The sequence below is a fragment of the Triturus cristatus genome, chromosome 1_1 (genome assembly GCF_964204655.1).
Source record: "Triturus cristatus chromosome 1_1, aTriCri1.1, whole genome shotgun sequence".
In the NCBI taxonomy this organism is placed as follows: Eukaryota; Metazoa; Chordata; class Amphibia; order Caudata; family Salamandridae; genus Triturus; species Triturus cristatus.
The window spans coordinates 1,020,472,563-1,020,494,562 of record NC_140579.1 but is presented as its reverse complement, the minus strand read 5'-3'; positions in this window follow the sequence as shown (position 1 = coordinate 1,020,494,562).

Below are 22,000 nucleotides of genomic sequence, written 5' to 3'. Positions count from 1 at the left end.
TTTCCTAATCACATGACCTGAAACTACTATAAACCAATGAAAAGTGTTGTTTCTTGATCACATGACTTGCCGTGCGCGCACCGAGCGCGTACGTTGCATGCACGGAGCACGCACGGTACAAGCACGCATGCGCGTATGGAGCACACGGCATGCGTGTACGGAGCACGCGCGTACGGAGGACGCACGCATGCGCGTACGTAGCACGCGCGCATGGGCGTACGGAGCACGTGCGTACGAAGCATGTGCGCATGCGCGTACGGAGCATGTGCGCATGCGCGTACAGAGCATGCGCGCATGCGCGTACGGAGCATGCGCGCATGCCCGTACGGAGCACGTGCGTATGGAGCACGCGCGCATGCACGTAAGGAGCACACGCATGCGCGTACGGAGCACGCACGAAGTACGCATGCGCACACGGAGCACGTACGCATGCGCACACGGAGCACATACGCATGCAAGCACCGTGCGCGCATACGGTGCACGCACGGTCAAAAACCCTTAAAAAATATATATATGTTTAGAGGTTTATAGAAGATATTAACTATGCTGTTCAACTATATCCAAAATAAAAAAAAAAAATGAGCCATTCCATATTGCAGGATACAGTAAATCTATAATTATAATTATATACATAGGTAGCTTATTGTAAAATAAATAATTAAAAAATATAGTAAAACATTCATAAATTAGCATTTAAAAAACCTAGCAAATTCACTTAAAAAACCATAGGTTTCACACACATTAAAGTTAGGAGTTAGCATTTAAAAAACCTTACAAATTCACTGAAAAAACCATAGGTTTCACACACGTTATAGTTAGGAATTAGCATTTAAAAAACCTTGCAAATTCACTGAAAAAACCATAGGTTTCACACACCTTATAGTTAGCTGGACATTTCACTCGAAAAAAACCATTGAAATTCCCCCGGTATAGTTAGTTCAGCTAACTATAACTCGCGCGCCCGCAATGCACGGCTGATGACGTCACATATTACATCACTCATGACATGGTCAGTGACATCACTCATGACATCACTCATGACATCTCAAATGACATCACTGATGACATCACTGATTACATCATCCTTGTGATATAGTGGCAGACCTCCTCTCCTCCTAATATAACCTTTGATACACACATTCAAAAATAGAAACTAAAATTTTCAAAACAATGGACATACCAATACCAGTTACAACAACATTCAGTAATTCTAAGATCCACATACACATCCACTCATTCACCAACAGTCCTATACAGTCACTCATACATGTACTCACTCATCATATGTACTCATACACCTATCCAAACTCCTACTTCTGCAAGGAAAAGACTTAGCCAGCCACACACCCACCTGGCCTGGTCCCTGTTTCTGATCCCAGCCAGGTCTGGGAAGCCTCCCTTGGCCCGATGGACTGCGTCACGGGCACCCGGACCCTCACCAGGCCGCAGGACAGGTGCTCCCGCACCACATGGTCGTTTGTTACATAACGCCACTCATCCATAGTTACTCACACACATAATCACTCATGCTAATAAAGAATCAAACATCCATTTACTTGCATATACAGTTATATACACACCACCACACTTACGCATACTTAGTCTTTTAAACAATCACTTATAGAAACACATACTTATTCATACAGGAACTCTTTCAATCTCTCACTCTCACATATACTCACTTATATACACCAATAGTCCCATATACTAGTTTAAAACATATGTAGTTACTCATAAAGACACTATTGAGACAGTCATTCACTCACTAACACACCCATGCACACACTCATCCACCCATACAGTCCTTCACACATTCTGTCTTCAACACATACAGTGAGTCACTCATTCATGCACCTATGCACTACGTAATACCCCCCACCGAACCATACAGACACTCAGGCACACATACTGATACTCAAAAAACCAACTAATAACCTATATAGACACTCATGTAGCTACTCACCAACCCATGAAGCCACTTATACACAAAGTGAGAGACTGATACAGATATTTAAACATTACTCACTAAGCCATGTATTCACTAAGATATAGTTTCACCTTTACCATTGTAAGTACTGGTGGGCTGTTGCTGGAATCCTTTGTGTGCGGCCGGGCTTGTGCTCCGCTGAGCACACTTGCACTGACTTTTCCCCTCAACGTCACGATCGGCCAGGCTTGGCTCCGCCGATAGGGACTGCATCTCCCAGCATTCCAGGGGGACCAGGTGACGCTCCCGCTGACGAGCTTTCCCGCGCCTGGAGGTGTTTAAATCTGAGGGCGGTTGCTCGTCCCGCGAGGACGCGCGCGGGACGCGCCGGGCTAAGCCCGGGCAAAGGGCGGGCCCTCTGTGGCCCTCAGAGGCACTAGGAGGCCGGGCTGGGCCACGTCCAGTCACAACTGATTGAAAAAGTGGGTACTGGACTCGTATGACATATGAGAGCTTCTGTTGCAAACCAGTGAATATTGTAGCGGTATTTGGATTGTCCAGGTTACATATGTTGATTGGTGTGGTGGTTGTGTAGCACTGCGGGTAACACAGTAACTGATATATATGAGGTGTATTGTTTTATGGAGTAGGTAACTGCTGATTAACAAACGCTGATTAATATCTGGTCACTTAGTTTTCATTATATTGGGTGTAAGGGGGTTGTTTACATAAAGAGTGTTATGGCTACCAAACCAAAAACTAGATCTACCAAGAGTAAAGCGAGCACCCCGCTGATTACGTCAAATGGCCCATCTAACACTGATACTCTTGCCGGGTATTCTGCACCCCCAACGGCCATTGATTTAATGCTACGGAAGGTCATTGGAGCAGTAAATGGCGAAATTGAACGCACCCAGAGACGCTTATCAATGACCCCCACGCAAAACCCTCATACTCAAACACACAGAAGTCCTATGCAAACCCCACAAGTAAATCTGTGTGATAGCCTGCTAGGTAACAGCCCGGATATTTCAATTGAAAATTTACCTTGTGGCCAGCAACTAATAGAGGTCGATTCACCCATTGCTAAGGTAACAAAAAAACTCAACTCTGATAAATCTATGTTGCCTAAAAGAGGCCCCAAGTTCACGCAAGCTAAGAAGCCAAAACCCTCTAATAAGGGTAGGAAGAAGCAATTAACTGAGGACGAGCCCATAGATGTAAATACATCAACTCCACTAAATCCCCCAGGATGGCTACAATCAGTCATAGCTGATTTACAAAAACATCTAGAATCCTTCATCATTGCTCAAATAAAGCCACTCTTTAGTAAACTAGATAAAATCACTAATGAGCTTCATAAACAGGCAAAGTTGAAGGAAAGTAACTCCAACCCGACTGGAAATTTAACCTCAATTGTAAATCCCCCATCAAGGCCACTACCCATGGATAATACTAGCACTAGAAATGAGCTATGCATTACTGCCCAGGTCCATGTTCCATCTATAAGTGCAGACCAGTTACAGGAAAGAGGTCGCCCTGGAAACACTGAAGACTGTCAACTCAGAAATAAAGATCAGTCTAGTAGACCGCAGATAAAGTCAGGGCAGGTTGTGTCCCATGAGCAGGTGGATGCATGGCAGAAAGTACCTATTAGCAAGGGAAAAACCTACCCCTCCCCCCCTGGAGTAAATCTACCCCCTGAGGCAAGCCCTTATGTTGTGATTTTCGCTGGGGTTCCTGAACTCAGGGGGGGTCAAAGGGAGGTACACCTAGAGCTAAAAAACAAAATCATATACTGGTTAAATATACACAGACCGCTCCAGGGGAGGGAAAGGGGAGAAATCATCCATGTAAGAAGAGTACCATGGTTGGGCAATAGAGGAAAAGACATTGAAGGGGATTGCATTATTGCAAATTTTAGGAACCCAAAGTTAGTGGAGTATATACTGGGAAATCATAACAAAAATGCAACTAGCACTATTCGAACTTTGCCTCTGGCCTATTTTTATCCTAGAAATGGCCCTGTGCACCCTCTGACTCACAATTTAGGTGGGAAAGGAGGAGGTACAGATGGAGGCTGGATAAGGAATAGTGAATACAGTTATTTCCCACTATTAAACTCGATTGGCCCACAGTGGGAGAATAGATTCAGCCCCCTCCAATCACTGGACGAAAATGATTGACTGATTAAATCAGATGTATGTTTGGCAGGGAAGGAAATAAAGACCCCTACGGAAATAAGTGAATTAACTTCAGAGGGAATGCACACATCAAATGACTTAGAAATCGGCCTGCAACGCCAGATTGGGGAGAGGATAGATCCACTATTAGAAGGGAGGGAGGTACATGAATTGGTTACCCATGGCTTAAGGCTCTCCGGGACACAGGGTCCAAGAGTGAAAATAACATCCTGGAATATTGCAGGCCTTGCTGGGAAAATAAGCAATACAGAATGGAGGAATCAATTAAGGGACTCCCATATAATAGCCCTGCAGGAGACATGGGCGGTTGAGCCGGATAATTATTATTTAGAGGGGTATAAATCCTTCTTTGTACCAGCTCGAGAGAGTAGGGCGGGTAGAGCAAAGGGAGGTCTATTAATATACGCTGATGTTAACCTGAAGGGGAGATGGACTGTGTCTGCTTGGACCTCAGATAACTTGCAAGCAGTTACCTTCCAGGGACATGGGCTGAGGGTACAATTATTTAACTTCTATAATCCCGGCCCAGGAAGTGGCACTAATGCCGTGTTGGAAGAATTAGATCTTAGACTACAACAGGAATCTGATCTAAGAAAAGGTGGAGATAATTTATTCGTCCTCCTAATGGGGGACCTAAATAGTCATCTTTGTACACGTTTGACACCGGTAACTACCCATTGGGATCTATGCCCATTTGAAAAGGGCCCACATTTGGAGCACACAGTCGAGGGTATACTAATATCAAAAATATTAGGGAGACACTCATTAGTACATACCATTGACTTGGTAATCCCAGAACCGGAGGGCACCTTGATACCGACTTTTAAAGGAAGGGGATGCTCGTCTATTATAGACTATATTTTTATATCCACCTTCGCTAAACACCTGATCGGGATGATAAATACCAAATGGAGTGCCTTCAGCGATCATAACCCTTTGGTTATAGAAATACTGTATAAAGACTATACTAAAATGAATAAACAACTGGATATTATTCTACATCCCACCGATCAGGGAAGGCGGTTAAAATGGGCAAAAATCAACGCCCCTGAATTTTATATTGCATTGGTGCAAAAGGGGAGAAAGTGGCTTGAGGAGTGTTTAGACCTCCACATAGAGGGAGCTGATTTATTTGCCGCTTTTAGGGAGCTAACGGAACGCGTTGGGAAACTATTGGTGGCAAAAAGCTCCAGAAAATTAATGACTCACCCAAGATGGTTTGATGTAAATTGTGCACGAGCACTAAGAAATCTAAAGTCAAGCCTAAAGGTAAAGCCGAGGGATATTGGGGAAGTGGCAAAGCATAGGAAAATTTATAAAACAAAGATCCTAGAAAGAAAAGCCACATTAAAAGCGGAATTATGGGCGGATTTAAGAGAGGCTGGTGAAAACAGAGACTTCACTGAATTCTGGAAGATTATAAATAGGCCCTCTCTGTTTGATTGTAACACACCGGTCGTCAGTACAAATATACTCCCACAGCAATGGGTAGCCCATTTTGAGAAGCTCTATAATAATTCCAAGGTCTGTAAACAAGAAGGGGAATGGGTTGGCAATAGGAATGAGGCACGGGACTTCACACTCACTGAGATTACGCAAGCAATTAATGGATTAACTTCAAACAAAGCACCTGGGCCAGATGGCACTCCCCCAGATTTGTATAAAAGTAATGTTGATCTGTGGGCACCTATTTTGATGAGAGTGCTAAATGCAGCCATTAAAACAGGACTCCCGAGGTCATGGTCCACTGCCTTAATAGTTCCTATTTTTAAAAAAGGAAATAAGGACAATCCCCAATGTTATAGACCTATATCACTAATTGATGTTTCGGCAAAAATTTTGGGGCGGGTGGTTTTAAATCGTCTAATGGCCTGGACGGAAGAACAGCACACAATAGTTGACACCCAGTATGGTTTTAGAGCGGGAAGATCGACCAGTGATCAATGTTTAAATTTACACTTACTGGTCGCTAAATATACTTGTGCGAGTAATGGGACCATTTACATGGGATTTATGGACCTTGCAGCGGCCTTCGACAACGTGAACAGAAGTAAGCTTTGGGAAATGATGACTTCGTTGGGGATTGATCAGGGATTGATAAACATTCTGAGAGAGCTGCACTGGAACACTACGGCGAGGGTTCGCTATAGCATGGAGGGGGGACAAACTGATACCTTCCCGTGTTCAAGTGGAGTAAGGCAGGGGTGCATTCTTGCCCCCTTCCTATTCTCACTATATATAAATGACTTAGAGGCAACCCTCGTAGCTAAGGCAGCCGATTGTCCCAGGGTAGGAAAGCGCCAAATACCAGTCCTCTTATATGCGGATGACGCGGTCCTCCTTGCTCGGACACCGCGAAGTCTTCAAATATTGATTAATGGTTTTGTAGACTTTATGGAAAAATTTGATTTGTCTGTAAACCTGACCAAGTCATTTGCGTTGATCGCAGGCAAAAAACCGATTAAAAAACCAGTGTTCAATATTGGGACCCATGTCATGGATATAGTAAATACCTTCCCGTATCTAGGTCTACTGTTTGATCATAAAAATCAATTTGATAAATTGGTGGAGGAACGCTGCTCTAAACTAGCTTCGTCATGTGGTGCAATCCTGAATTTCGCTCAAAGATTAGGCTGCTGGTCCCCCGAGCAAGTAATGACCTTATACAACTCAATAAGTATAGCCAAAGCGGTATACGGAGCAGAGGTGTGGGGCTTCAGGGATGTTAAATATCTGCAAATGGAAGAAGATAAATTTATTCGCAGAATACTGAAGATCCCACACACGATACCAGCTGAAATCGCACACTCTGAACTTGGTATCCCATACATTGCTGATTTGGTCAAAATTAAACCAGTTTTGGCTTGGCTCAGCATCTGGGCAAACCCGGATGCTGAACTAAGCAAGGAAATTCTTAATGACTGCTTACAAAGAGACAAAGGAATGTCAATCCCATGGTTGAAATATGTTAAAGTTACTTTAGAATCTGTAGGCCAGCACATACTCTTTAGCACCCCTGCTCTAATTTCAAGAAATAGTAAAACACAAATTAAAAGATTGTTGGTGGATAAAATGGAAGCCCTCAGGGAGACTAAAGCACTCACATTAAAACGCTCAGTGGTAGCGCATTGTCTAGTTAAGGAGACAGGGGGCATGGAACCATATCTATTCCTGTTGCATAAACAACAGGATAGATTTTTAATGTGTCGTTTTAGGCTCAATTTGTTGCATAATATTTTATCTTATCCATCGGGTTTTACTGCAAGTATTGAGCAGAAGGGTGCCTGCGGCTGCGACAACTTGTCTCCGCAGGACACCCTTCATTTTGTATTATTGTGTCCATTTTACCGTTTACCTAGACAAATGTTTTTAATTGATATTTTAAAACGTGGAAAATTTCGACATGCAAAGGTAGCCTTGTTGTTTCTTCAAAAAGCAAGCGATATGTACACTTTATGTTCAGTGATAAGCTTTTTGAAAGCTGCAGTTAGATTAAGGAACACTAGAGACTAATTCACTATTCGTACCTATATGAATTGTAACAGTTCGGCTGATGGTTATTTTTATATTGATGATATGTATAATTGTATATGTTGTTGTTTTTTTAATATGCACTTTTCATGATGATTTTTTAACCATCGAAATAAAGATTTTGAACTGAACTGAACACTAAGATACACTTAATCAGTCAGTTATACAATCAATTTTTCAAAAACAAATCATCCATTTAGACACTTATATACCCATTTATTCTTCCATCGACCTTGAGATATACATATATAAAACATATGTAATTTTCAGAAAAACACACATTCACTGGATGATGTCATCAGTGATGTCATCAGTGATGTCCATAGAGTTACTCACACACATGCTCAGTCATGCAAGTAATTAATCACACTGCCATTTACTCACCTATACAGTTATACACACACAAGGTCAATTACTCATATAAATACTAGCACATTCTTATGGTCTTATACAATCAATGATACAAGCACACACTCATCCTACAGCCACTCACACTATCATACACTCTCAGTTTTAGTCATTTATGTACTCCAACATACATATATACTGCCGTTCACATATGTAGTAAATTACACATGTGCTAATGAAATATATATTCACACACTAACACACCCATACAGATATTCACCCACCCATACAGTCCATTACAGACCTAGTGTTGAAACCATGCACCCAGTGAACCACCCACTGACCCATCTATGCACAGTCACACACATCCCACCTACACAAACACTCAGGTACCCATACAGATACTCAGACACTCAGACAAACAATCAATAACTTATATAAAAATTCATGTACCTATTTACAAAACCATGCATCCGGTTACACACCAACAGACAGACGCATACAGTCATTCACACAGTTTAGTCATTAACTCATGCATTCAGTAAGATACATTTAATGACTCACTTATAGAGTCAGTCACGCACCTACAAAATCATCCATTCACACACGTATACGCTCACTCATTCTTCAATATGCCTTTCCCTATATATAATAAACATATTTAAAGTTTATAGAAACACACAGACACTGGATGATGTCATCAGTGATGTCATTTGAGATGTCATCAGTGATGTCATTAGTGATGTCACTGACCATGTCATGAGTGATGTAATATGTGATGTCATCAGCAGTGCATTGCGGGGGCGCAAGCCGGGCCGGACTGGGAACCAAAACCGGCCCTGGCAAAGTGCTCGGCCACCTCCCCCCCTCCGCGGGGGTTGAGGGTGCCGCCGAGCTCTTTCCCAGGGCCGGTTTTCGGCCGATTTTGTTACAGGGCCGATTTTGCAGCTGTGCTGCAAAAATGGGCCTGTAACAAAAACGGCCCCCAGGGGCCCAAAACCGTCCCCCACCTGTGGGGCGCACCGGGGAATTTCCCGGTGCACGCTACAGCCAGTCCGGCCCTGGGCGCAAGTTATAGTTAGCTGAACGAACTATAATGGGGGAATTTCTAGGGTTTTGTATGAGGGAAATGTCCAGCTAACTATAACGCCCCTGAAACCTATGGTTTTTTCAGTGAATTTCAAAGGTTTTTTTAAATGCTAATTCCTATCTATAACTTATCTCTAAAGCTATGATGTTTAATGATTTTCATAGGATTTCTAAATCTTGATACGTCAGTGTATCAACTCCTTTAATTATGATTTTTTATATAGTTTTTCACCATTTTTGAAATTTTTTTCCAATTCTTTTAAAAATTCAAAAATATTATTGGTTTTTAATGTTTTTCTTTTTAAATTGAAATTTTTTTATAACTATTTTTTATATTTTTTTAATACTTTTTTTAAACTATATTTTTAATACTTTGTTTTTTTTTTATTTTTACAATTTTTTCCTTGGAGTCGTGCACCCAACGCGTTAGGAACCGCGCACCCTACGCGAGAGAAATCGTGCAGAGGATGCGCGACTCCTAATTTTACCGTAAAAAAAAACAAATAGCCCCTATCACTAATTTTTATTATCCCCGGGGACCCCATCCCCGGGGGTTTATTAAAAAACGCTGGGGACTGTGGGGGTAGCCCCCACGGTCCCAGCCGGCTCCCCGCGTCCTTCGGGAGCCAGCATTGCTTTTCCACATGGGGAGCTGCTGACATGCAGCTCCCCGTGTGGAAAAGCAATATCGTTTGGATTTTGAAAGAGAGAGCAGGTTTCCCTCCTCTTTCAAAATCCAAACAAAGTTTGCTATGGGAGGGCGGGAGACTCCCGCCCTCTCATAGCAAACAACAGTGTCCTGGGGTGGGTACCCCAGGACACTGTAGGAGCCGGCCCTGGGGGGTGGCGGTCCTCAGGGCCCTTGAGGGCTCCAGGAGGGGGGCCACACAGCCCCCCTCCCTCAAACAAGGTCCCCGGGGCTTGGGGGGCCGTTCAGCCCCCCACCCTGTCTATTTTCTAGCCCCGGGGGTAGCGGTCCCCGGGGCTGGGGGTCCCCCCTGGGCCCCCCATTAATTTTTTCAGATTTTGCCCCCGGGATTTGGCCCCCCCAGGGGCTAATTACTAAGGAAGCGCGGAAGCCCGCGCTTCGGGTTTTTTTTTTTTCCCGGCCGGATCCGCGCACCCTGCGCGCATCTTGCCACTCCGGGGGGGTCCTTCTGGGACCCCCTAAGCAACAGTAGAGGGTCAGAGTATTTCTACCCTGACCCTTTACATCTTTCGCACACTTATTTCCCTTACTTAATCAGCCTCGCTTCTACCGAGGCACAAAATGGCTGCCAACAGTTCCTATTTTTGAATGTAGACAGACACTTGACAGCCAATTAGCATTCAGCGCGTGATCGGGAGGGTGCGCGCTCGGTTCACAGAGGGTGCGCTCAGGGTGCGCATAGGGTGCACGGATCCTCCGAGGCCATAGATATATCTATCTTTTTAACTCTAATTTTCTCAGGAACTACTGAACGGATTTACACCATTTATGCAAAAGGCACGAGTCTGAACTGAGGACTACCTCTCTGCCAAATTTGGTGTAATTCCGTTCAGCAGTTCGGGGTGTAGCTGCGTCAACAGGTCCTATAGGAAATTGCATGGGGAAAATGTGTTTTGGGACCCCCCTTTTTTCTCGGCCCCCGCTTGACGAATCACCACGAAACTTCCAGGATAGGAGCGGACCGGAGCTGGCCAAAGGTTTGGAAAATTTCGCGAATATTCATCAACCGGCACCAGACTTATTGGGAATAGAATGGTGCAGATTTCCTATGGAAAATAGGTCCTAACTATAACTACCTACTGGCGACCGCCAGTAGGTAATATATATAATGGGCTCCTGGTGAGGTAAAGGGTCTGGGAGGGCAGCAGCATGCCCCCTCCCCTCAAAAGAAAAATAAACCCCTAAAGGTTGGGGCCCCAGCGGCTTGTAGTGGCTCGGGATGGGGGCACCACACCCACCTTCCATTCATTTAGAAGGAAAAAAAAAGGCCCCAGGGGATGCGATCCCCAGGGTCTGCAATAGCTTTGGGAGGAGACCTCGGCCTCTCTTTCCCTTTTTTGACAAATCAGCCAGGAGATGGGGTATGCCTGAATGTGGCCAGGACCTGAAAGACCAAAGCTGCTCATGCCAGAAGGCTGTGTGTGGCGTGGGGTTGGCAGCTCCTAATGGGTTGGGTGCAGGGCCTGGCCACGGGCCAAGCTAGGCTGCCTATTGGCCGTGTGTGGTAGAGAGTTACCTGCCTGAAAGGGGTTGGCTGCAGGGGCATACCCATAGGCCGTGCAGGGGTTTTGGCTTTACGTATGGTAATAAAATAATAGTTCATGTTTAATAAAAACTTTACATTTCCTGAACAAAACTAGGTTTAAAATGATGTTATAGTTAGGTGAACATTTCAGTGACATAGTAATATTTAAAATTTTAAAAAACACTGAAATGCACCAGTTAGAGTTAGCTGTTGTGACTATAACTCCTGCCATAAGGTAACGTGCGCCCTTGCCATGCACAGCTAATTACTCCACCTATTACATCACTCATGATATGTTCTATAACATCATTTAAAACATCACTACAACATTTGAAATGACCTAATAGATGACAAGACTACACTGCGGGGGTGCAAGCAAGTGCAATAACCACTTGGGCTATTTTGCCAGTGTTATAACCTAAACCTTGCTATATACACACACACACACACACGCCCTAAGCCCTTGAACTATTGTCACCTTGTGGGCCTGAACAGCTTTACTCATTTTTTTTGCTGTTCTCGACTTACTTGGAGAAAAAGGGCCTTATTATGAGTTTGGCGGTGTGAGAGCAGGACCGCCCAGTTCCCGCACCGCCAAATCTGTGTAGGAACCGCCCACCAGATCAGAAATTTTCTCCTCTCTGGCGGGAGGTTCTTTGGCGTTCCCAGGGTCGTGCCTATTAAATAGGCACTGCAATAGGAACAAGAAAACCACTGCGATCCCGGGAACCCAGTTGGAGGACATAACGCTTTCAAGACAAAAATGGCTGTTATTTTTATTGAAATTACCACATGGTTCTGATTAAATCAGCTAACTTGGAATTATTTGTGTTACCTCATTCAGAAAGAAATTCTCCCTTATTATCATATATAGGGCCCATTTTGGAGGACCCGGCTGGGTTGACCTGGTTTATTGGATATCATATCAAGTGTGAGTACCTGTTGTTTGTGATCTCAGACTGCTGCCACTTGTTATCTAAACTTGCTGCTATTCCCTACTGCATTTTGCACATTACAGCTGATTGCTCATTTTTAAATTGATTAATTTTAAATTCTTTGTAAGACATATCTGGTTTTATCCCTTATCTGGCCATCTTTGCTTATCTGTTCCTCACTCCGCGCTCGGCCCTGGCGGAACCCGGATGTTAGCGGGTCCGCATCGCACAGGGGTTGACACGCTAGTCTTTTTACTACCGGAAACTATATCAAACGTGCTGGGGCGGATGCGCAGCGGGCGCACGCCGCGGGTGCCCCGAAGGCGCGTCAAAGGCAAGCCCGTCTGCGCCCGGAGCGCGACCAGCACCAGAACCCCTGGTCGATCGATCTCCGGAATATATAGCAGGAAACAGTTGCTATTTTTAGACTCTGAACCATGTAAGCTACATGATTTTATTCTGTTTGGTAATAATGTTAACGAGTCTGTGTGCCCTAACTGCTCCTTCCGTCTGGGATGTTCAACTGCTGAAAGGGTGGAGGGTTTGGAGGACGGAGTCATGGGAAATCAACCCGGTTATCCGTCCTGGCAAGATGAGGTTAGAAACCCTAAATTTGCCCAAGAAAAATACCTGCAGTCTGCCTTGGTTAATGTTCGATCTTTGGCGAAACATAAATACCAGATCGAAGATATGATTCAAAGTACGAATACGGACTTAATTTTTCTCACCGAGACATGGACAGATAGCGCCTCATCCCCAGACTGGAATGTAGCCATGCCAAAGGGCTATGCAGTTACCTCGCAGGATAGGGAGGGGGGGAGAGGTGGGGGCATAGCTATTATTCACAGGGAGCATTTAAAACTGCGGGTAGACACCATTAGGGATCTTCCGGCAGAAGCCCTACATTTTACCATTAATATTAATAATACTCTGAATTTTCAGGGTCTACTAATCTATCGTCCTCCCGGACCCAAGGCCCCATTTGCACAGACTCTAATGACTCATTTAGAATCTTACATAGACTCTGCCCCATTTATGATTCTCTGGGATTTTAACTTCCACCTGGAACTTGCTGATAATTTAGATACAGGTAGATTATTGGATAACCTGGCAACCTTTGGTTTCACCCAGTTGGTTTTAGAACCCACCCATCAGGCTAGTCACATTTTAGATGGCATCTTTTCGAATAATTCTGAGACGCTCGTGTCAAGAGTTGTACCTCTTTCATGGACAGACCACCATGCGATCCACTTTAAGATCAGGGTCCCGCTGCCAACTCAGAAAACACAAGTAAAACCAACTAAGGTAAAGACCAGACGTTGGAACATAGTCAACTCTGGCGATATGTTAGCAGCCCTTGGTCAAGGTCCCCTGTCGCTGGCTAAAAATAACAATGAGGCAGCCTCTGAGTTTAATAACTGGCTCCGGACAGCGGCTGACCAGGTAGCCCCTGAAAAATGGTCAACAGTTAGGAGACTTAAGCCCTCGTCCCCCTGGTATAATCCACAATTGAAGAGCTTAAAGGTTAAATGTCGAACTGCTGAGCGTCAGTGGAGGCAAGATTATGGTAATGCTAGGAAAATATACTATAATCTTGCTCTCCAACAATATAAAGAGGCAATTATTGCTGCAAAAAAGTCGTTTTATACCACTAAAATTGAGGAAGCTGGCAATTCTTCTAGGTAGCTCTTTAGAACGGTAAATCTGCTCTCTAAATCACAGCTAGGCAGTATCTTCCATCCGAATCAAACTATGTGCAATAAACTAGCAACATTTTTTCAGAATAAAGTTCAAGTTATCTATGATAACCTTCTGAAAGCTCGAGTGGTTCCAGATAAATTAGATCTATTAAAATGAAGGTAGAACTATCTGATGTGGAGTTAACCAGATTTCCAGCGATCAGTAAAGATGAGGTTTGTAAACTCCTCCTCTCTATAAAATCCGGATCACCTAAAGACCCTTGTCCTGCCATGGTGCTACACTCGGTCGCTAGCAGAATTGGCGACGAACTGACGCCGTTAATTAATCAAGTCTTGGAGTCTGGTAGCTATCCAGTAAGCTGGAAAAATGCCGCGATCAGACCTATTCTTAAGAAACCTACTTTAGATCCTACAGAGCCTAAGAATTATCGACCGATTGCCGGTCTGCCTATAGCGGCTAAGATCCTAGAGAAGTCAATGAACAAGACACTGATGGATTATCTGGACGCTAATAATTTATTGGACCTAACTCAACATGGTTTTCGATCTAACCATTCGACCGAATCAGCCTTAATTGTAGCAGCTGAGGAGATTCGGAGAACAGTTGATAGTGGGGGTAATGCAGTTCTTGTATTACTTGACTTGTCAGCAGCCTTCGACACTGTGAACCACACAGTGTTGGTGCAGCGGCTGCGGGAGGTAGGGATTGGGGGTCTGGCTCTGTCCCTCCTATCCTCATTCTTGGATGTGAGAGTACAGAGCCTGGACTGGGAGGGCCTGCAGTCAGACAGCTTTTCTTTGCCCTGTGGGGTTCCCCAGGGTTCAGCATTATCACCAACGATATTTAATATCTACATGCTGCCCCTGGCCAGTCTCATTAGGAAGCATGGTTTTGCTTTCGTGTCATATGCAGATGACTCCCAGCTCATAGTCTCAATGGCTAAACAGCCTGAAGATACAGCCATCAGGTTTCACACCTGTTTAGAGGAGATTATGTCCTGGATGAACCATAGCTTCCTAAAAATTAATACGGATAAGACGGTGGTTATTGAGTTTGGCCAGGGGCAACCCCAATGGGATGCTTCTTGGTGGCCAATGACAGCTGGTGAATGCCCCAGTCCGGCTCCTAAGGTTAGAAACTGGGAGTTATTTTCGATCGTCAACTAACCTTCTCTGCCCAGGTAAATAGCCTTACCTCTTCCTGTTTCTTTTTAATCAAAACCTTGAAGAAGATTTTTCCCTTTATCGGGAAGGAACTACAGAAGTCAGTGGTAGTGGCTCTTCTGTTGTCTAAGTTAGATTATTGTAATGGCCTGACAATCATTACAAAATGCCGCCGCCAGATTACTCTTAAACATACCAAGAGGTCAACCAACCTCCGCTGGAATTCGAGCCCTACATTGGCTTCCCATCCAGCGGCGAGTTGATTTCAAGGCCTTATGCTTGGTCCACAAGGCATTTTATGGTGGAGGAGCCAAGGCCATTCAAAAAATGTTCAGACTCTATACTCCAGCTCGTTCACTGAGATCCAGCGCATTGGGTCTTCTCCACATTGATAGGATTAGGAAGAAGAGATGGGGTGGGAGAGCTTTTTCCCATTGCGCAGCAAAGCTGTGGAATACACTGCCAACAGCCATGCGTTTTCAATCAAACAGACTAGTGTTTAGGAAAGAATTGAAGACCTGGCTGTTTGCCATAACATAGGCGTATGATGTAGGCTGCAATACTCGTACTCACTCTAGCGCCAAGACGCCTCGGCATTCGAGCGCTCTAAAAATATATTTAAAAAAAAGTTTATTTATCTATAGGAGGAGGTCTCATCTGGTTTTAGCATTATTTATTCTGCAAATGATTGTTTGCCACTCCATAAGCCCATGATCTTCTATCTATTTACAAGTAATTGATTTACCTTGGTTCCAAACATTGCTTTTTTTTTCCAATTACATACTTGTTTAGGTTGCTGTGGCTGTCCTGAAGAAGGCGCTTACATGCCGAAACGCGCGTAGACAAAATATATGAACTTGTCCAAACACCTAGCCACATTTTTCAAATAAGCAACAATGAATCTATTTTTATGTTTTTGTGTTGTATGTTTGAAAATTATGTATTGTATTCAATTTTTTGTATATGTATTATAATTTTGTTAATATGTTGTCAAATGTAATATGTCGTAATATTTTGGATCAGATTGCTTTTATTATGAATTTATAAGAATAAAATGTATATTTTAATTTAAATGTTTGGTACACTGAGTCATTTCATACATCAATGAATTGTGGTCCTTGGTTGACCAGTTAACTGCCTAGGTATTTACTGTCTTCAATATCAGCAATCCAGGCCACCTAGAAGGTGCACATGGGAACTGACTTACCTCTTAGTTCACTATTGGCATTGCTGCCAGGGTGGGGTGGGTAAGCATGAATGTTTTGAAATTCATGTTTGAAAACTATCACTTATAAAAATTACCTCTCAATGTAGTGGTATGGTAAAATGCTCCTGCATGTTAATGAAGTACACTTTTTTAAATTTTGAAGAAACACAGTCCTATTTTTAACACATTTGTTGCAAGATGTCTTTAAAAATGAAGGTGTTCCTAAAGTTAACTGGTGCAAGACACCACCATAGTTACTTCAGTTAACCTGCAAATAAATGCTTGCCCGTTTATTTAACATTTTTTTCTGAATGTTAGTGCTCAGCAAGTAAACAGCAGCCCATGCTGCTGTTCACCGGGGGCTACATATTAAGGTCAAGAGGGCCGCAAGCGGCCCCTGGGCCTTACTTTAATTATCACCGTCCTAAAGTCTCTCTATCCAGGGAATAATTAAGATCTTAGCATGGTGGAATCTGCTGATATTTTGGAGAAAAAGTACTCTGAAACAAGCATTGGCAAAGCAAATAGGTCTGGCCCTTACATTGGACATGCACACAGACACAATGCACTGACACACAAAAAACACATACCCACACTAAAATGTACTCACACCTAAAAGAATATAAAGTTTCTCCCACCCAGTATTCAGAACCTGCATCGCTATTTAAGAGACACATTCTCGTTATTGGAAAACATGCAACAAATACAACCTCATGATATAGAATACACTCAAAAAGGACAAAACCTACATGTCACTACTAGGGAAGAGACACTACCAAAGGTTACCTCTATCACAAAATGCAAGTTATTGACATCATAATAAAATGTAAAGTGCAAGTCGTTGTTGCCACAAATTACGGCTCAACAATGCATAGTCTTCTTAAAATAGGCCATAAACTTGCATCATTAAAAGCTAGAAAAATACACACAAAGAATAAATATCACAAAATAGAATCAAAATACATATATACATCACACAATGCAATCAAATAAAAAGCATACAGTCATCAGAAAACAGAAACTTGTCCTAAACATCATTGAACAACATACATTGCACGTATCAATTTCAGAGATTATATTTGGCACAGGCTATTGATAATAAAAAACAGAAGTACACTATAACCATCAAGCAACATAAGTGCACATTTATCAACAAAAACTTCTATGGGCCCCCACCAAGAAAAATGTTAACCTATGTGTACCAATCGTCATCGCCATAGGATAAGAATTACCCGCAAATGTCATCAAGTAAATAAATATTACCCAGTTTAATTGTACACAGTTTACTGCTTATGGAAGGCAGAGTTTATCATTCAAACGAAATGCCAGCAACTAGCATTTAATTTTCATCCCACAAGCTTTGAGATTGTATACACAACTATCTTAATCATGCAAGAAAGTAAAGTGAGAAAATCTGCAACAAAGAACATACATAATAACCCCCTCCACAAACAAATGTGCACAACACTCATCTTTATCAAAGATTATCAACTGACATTTACATATAACCATCAATAACGTTTGCAGATATTTCACAATTTCTATTTTATTTCTGAGTAAGTCTGACATGAGTGAGTCTGACTGCGCCCCTTCCCTCCCCATCAAACATAATTTCCAAAGAAAGACATCACATGAATAGTAGTAAAGTTGTCAGAAAGTATTTAAACCCCAGTAATTCAAGATTGTTCCACCATGATAGATAAACAGAAGCCTATGAAAGGCTAGGAGGTTGTATTTCTTAATTTGGCTTTGTAACATGTCCAACATAAACAACATGTTTAGATCTCAAAGATCTCAAAGTAGTAGTTGCCAAGGCTTTTAAACTGTGTCCTGGGCCAGTGAAAAAGGACATCGAGAAACCTATTTGATGGGCCCTCCCAGCATCCACTGCAAGTTCATTCTTAGTGCTGCTCTGACGTTACCAATTAACCACTTGACTGTTAGGGCTGCCCTCCCACCCCATGCAATTTGTTTTGGGGATACCTCGCACTTAAATTTTCTTAAATGTTTTTCAACAAAAGGTATTAACGCTAAATGTGCATCCTTTTTTCCAGCATCTTAGAGATTCTAAAGGTATCCGTGTTCAAAAGATTCCCCTGGAGGGAACTTAGAATATAGCCAAAATACAGCTTAATTTTGTCTTTTTTTTGGTTAGTGGAAAAAGGGTGAACTGCAAGAAAGCATATTACATTTTTAAATAGCATCAATAAAATGATTGCTGTGCTAGTATCACCTTCTTCTCAGTTTTCAGGCGTCAGAGGTTTATCAAAATCATTTTTACCACAGTTTTTTACTTGCAGTTTGTGGTAGAAACAGGTGTGAAACCCTTAGGTGATTCCAGAAAGCTACAAATTTCTGAAAAGTAGACAACATTTTGAATTCAGCAGGGGTCATATATGTAGATCCCTCAATGATGGTGAAAATGAGTAGGAAAAAATAGCAATTGGTGACAACATTTTCATCTGTAACTTTATGTCACAATGGCTGATATACAAAAGCAATATACCATTGCGCCTATCAGACCCTTCTGGCCTTAAGGATATAGAGGGGTTTAGGTTTTGCAAAAACACACAAAACTCAGGGCCAACATCTAAGCTACAGGTTATGATTTTTCATTGCTCTTCAAGTATGCAGGAATTCAATTGGTAAACGCAAATGAATAAAAATGGGTATTCAGGAAATCTATGTATCTCGGAAATGTGCACAAGATACTGAGTTTAGGAACAGTGGTTATTTGGGGTTTGGGGTCTGACCTCGAGGTAAGCCACACTATCATGTGATTCAGATGGCATTTTCCAAAATGTGTTCTTTCTAGCACACTGGAAGGCAAAAATGCAGAGAAATAAATTGATAATAACAAATGTTCTATTATTCAGAGTTCCCACATGTCTCCTGATAAAAATGGCAGCAATGTTGTATGGCTGGACCTAGTGCCCGTAACACAAAGCACCCAAAAAACTTGACCTGGAGACATCACAATTCACCCAGCAAAAACAACACTTTTTTTGTAATGTGGGTAATAGCAGAATTTGGGTCATAGGCCAGCCGCCACTCAGAGAAGCCTACCACACCCATACATGTTTTGAAAACTAGATACCCTGGGGAGTCTAAGGAGGGATCTGGCTTGTGTGCATCCCCAATCTTTTCTTAACCACATTGCCCTGGTTTTGCAACTGATCTACTATTGCTTTTATTCCACGTTTTGCTTCCAGCTTTAAAGGGCATTGTACTTGTGCTTGACATGTGGAATAGAGTTTTTATCCCACCCGCTTAGTTTCTTTATAAGCCTGGAGCCTGTCTAGCCTTCGAATCACTGGTGTGAATTTCCCTGATGTCTTCAGTTACTATGAGAGTACCCCTATAATTTCCTCCCCACAAAGCGCTTCCCTAATATATACCGGATGCCAGTTCTCTTCAGCTAGGATAATGTCATAATCATCAGACAATTGTGATCAGAAGACTGCTTTAATGGTACATGGTATATCTCCTTTAATTTGTATGTTTAAATTATAAACCCTGTCAGGAGGATTATAGTGTTTATCTTGAGTCTCAATTTGTGTAAAGTCATCAGTTGGATATTACATCCAGAAATCTCTGAAGAATCTGATGCACTATTGTGACTTCTGCTGTGCTGTCTAGAAGCGCGCTCGCCAAAGTCCTGTTTCGCAGGAAGCCTTGTAGTAGTATCGGCATGGTGCATGCATGAGAGGTAGACCAACTTGTAGCCTAGAGTTTCTTAGGGAAAAGCAATGTACTGACTGCTTTGTTGGCAGCAAGAGCTGTCATTATCAGCGGAAGCATGAAAGCAGTGTTCCCTGCAAATGGCAAACGTGCTACAGTAGCGACCTTCCTCCAGGACTCAACTTTATCAGTATCAGGCGAGATGTAGCATCTCCGAAGTGTACTGACAGTAGGTGAGACCGTCTCTGGCAGAATCTCGTTCTATAATCTGGGCAAAGGACCCTTCCTGACAAGTGGTCTAGTGTCAGCCCTTACATACTAAATATTATCAGAGATTGGAATTTCTGACATAGGTTTAGGAATGTCTGACTTAGATTATGTGCATTAAGGTGTATATCCCAGACGTTTCCTTATGAACAGATATGGTGAAAGGACGTCAATTCAGACTATACTATTCTGGCGATGTGTCTGCATTTGTTCTTAATTATCAAGTAGAAATGCATCAATTCATTCAGGTTTCTGCATTCTCAAACTCTATTCAACGCATGGTTTCTGAGCCTCAGTCCACCCAAAGTGCAATGCCACACTGATCTCCAGAGAATAAGATCTTTAATATTCACAATTTACATAATCATTCACTTTAAATGACAATTATTGTATCACAGTTAATCCAGACAACTGACTTATTTTTGGTGTGTCATAACAATTTAAAACCAATACAAAAGATACTTAACCCCTTCAGTGCCCGCCCCTTTCCCCGCCCTGTGCCGGCGCTTTCATTAGCGGGCGGGGTTTATGACGAGCTGGTCTCGTCATGGGCACAGCGCAACCGCGGCCCATGACGAGACCAGCTCGTCATAGGCATTGAAGAGGTTAAAAACAGGGCAAAGATTAATTTGTAAAAACAACGACCACAATAATAAACAATAAATCACAGTGGGTCACAAAAAAGAGAGAACACATATGTCCTTATGATTACTAATCTGGTATGGTCGCTCCTACGGACACATGGTTTTCCCAATAACCTTCATTTCCTCTTTCCAGGTGCCTGTCAGATTTAGTTCCACTTGTGCGTTGACACATTTCAGTGGGTAACATTCAATACAACCAACTTCTTCAGGACAAACCAATATCTCCGACAAAACATGTGTAAAAACAGATCGTTCCAATAACCCAAATTCTGGATTTGTTTACTTTCTTTTTAGCTTTTGTATTGCAAAGAATCACCGCAAGACCCACAGACTAGACCCAAGGTCTAGTGTAGTCTCAAAATCATAAAGGGTTGGAAGAGTAAGAAGGCTCTTTAAGAGATCTGGTGGATCCTCATGATCATTACATTAAATGCAGGTTTTGTTCCAGTCACCCGTATGCTCTGAACAGTCTTCTTCATCAACAGTCTATCCCGCTTTATCAATACACTCGAAGTCTCTGTACCGTCTTAATACAGAGACTGCATCTCATGTCAGTATATTGAGGGATCAGTGGAGATCCACCAGATCTCTTAAGGAGCCCTCTTACTCCTCTAACTCTTTGTTGGAGCAAGCTGTTTTTACATACATGTGATATGGGAGATAACAGTTTGTCTTGAAGAAGGTGGTTGTATCGTCTGTTACCCACCGAAATCATCGACGCACTGGAAGGCAGATTGGGGGCTTGGGTGGAAGGTCCTCAGACCCTTGCCTAAGGGCCCGCACCCCTCCTCACAAAAATAACTCCTTGGCTCTAGTGGAGTGCAACCCTGATTGGGAATCCCCCTCTGAGGGTGATCCTCAAGCAGGAATCCACTACAGAGAGAATTGCCTTTGGAAAGGGGAGATTCTCCTCTTTCCAACCATACCTCTCCCACCAGAATCAGTGCTCGGTGAGGCCAAGATATGCTCCTGAGCCCTTTCACTTTAACAGTAATGACATCAGCTGCCATACGTCAATACAAAAAAACCCAGCTTTGAGCTAACCTGAAACAGGAAAAAGAGAATCACG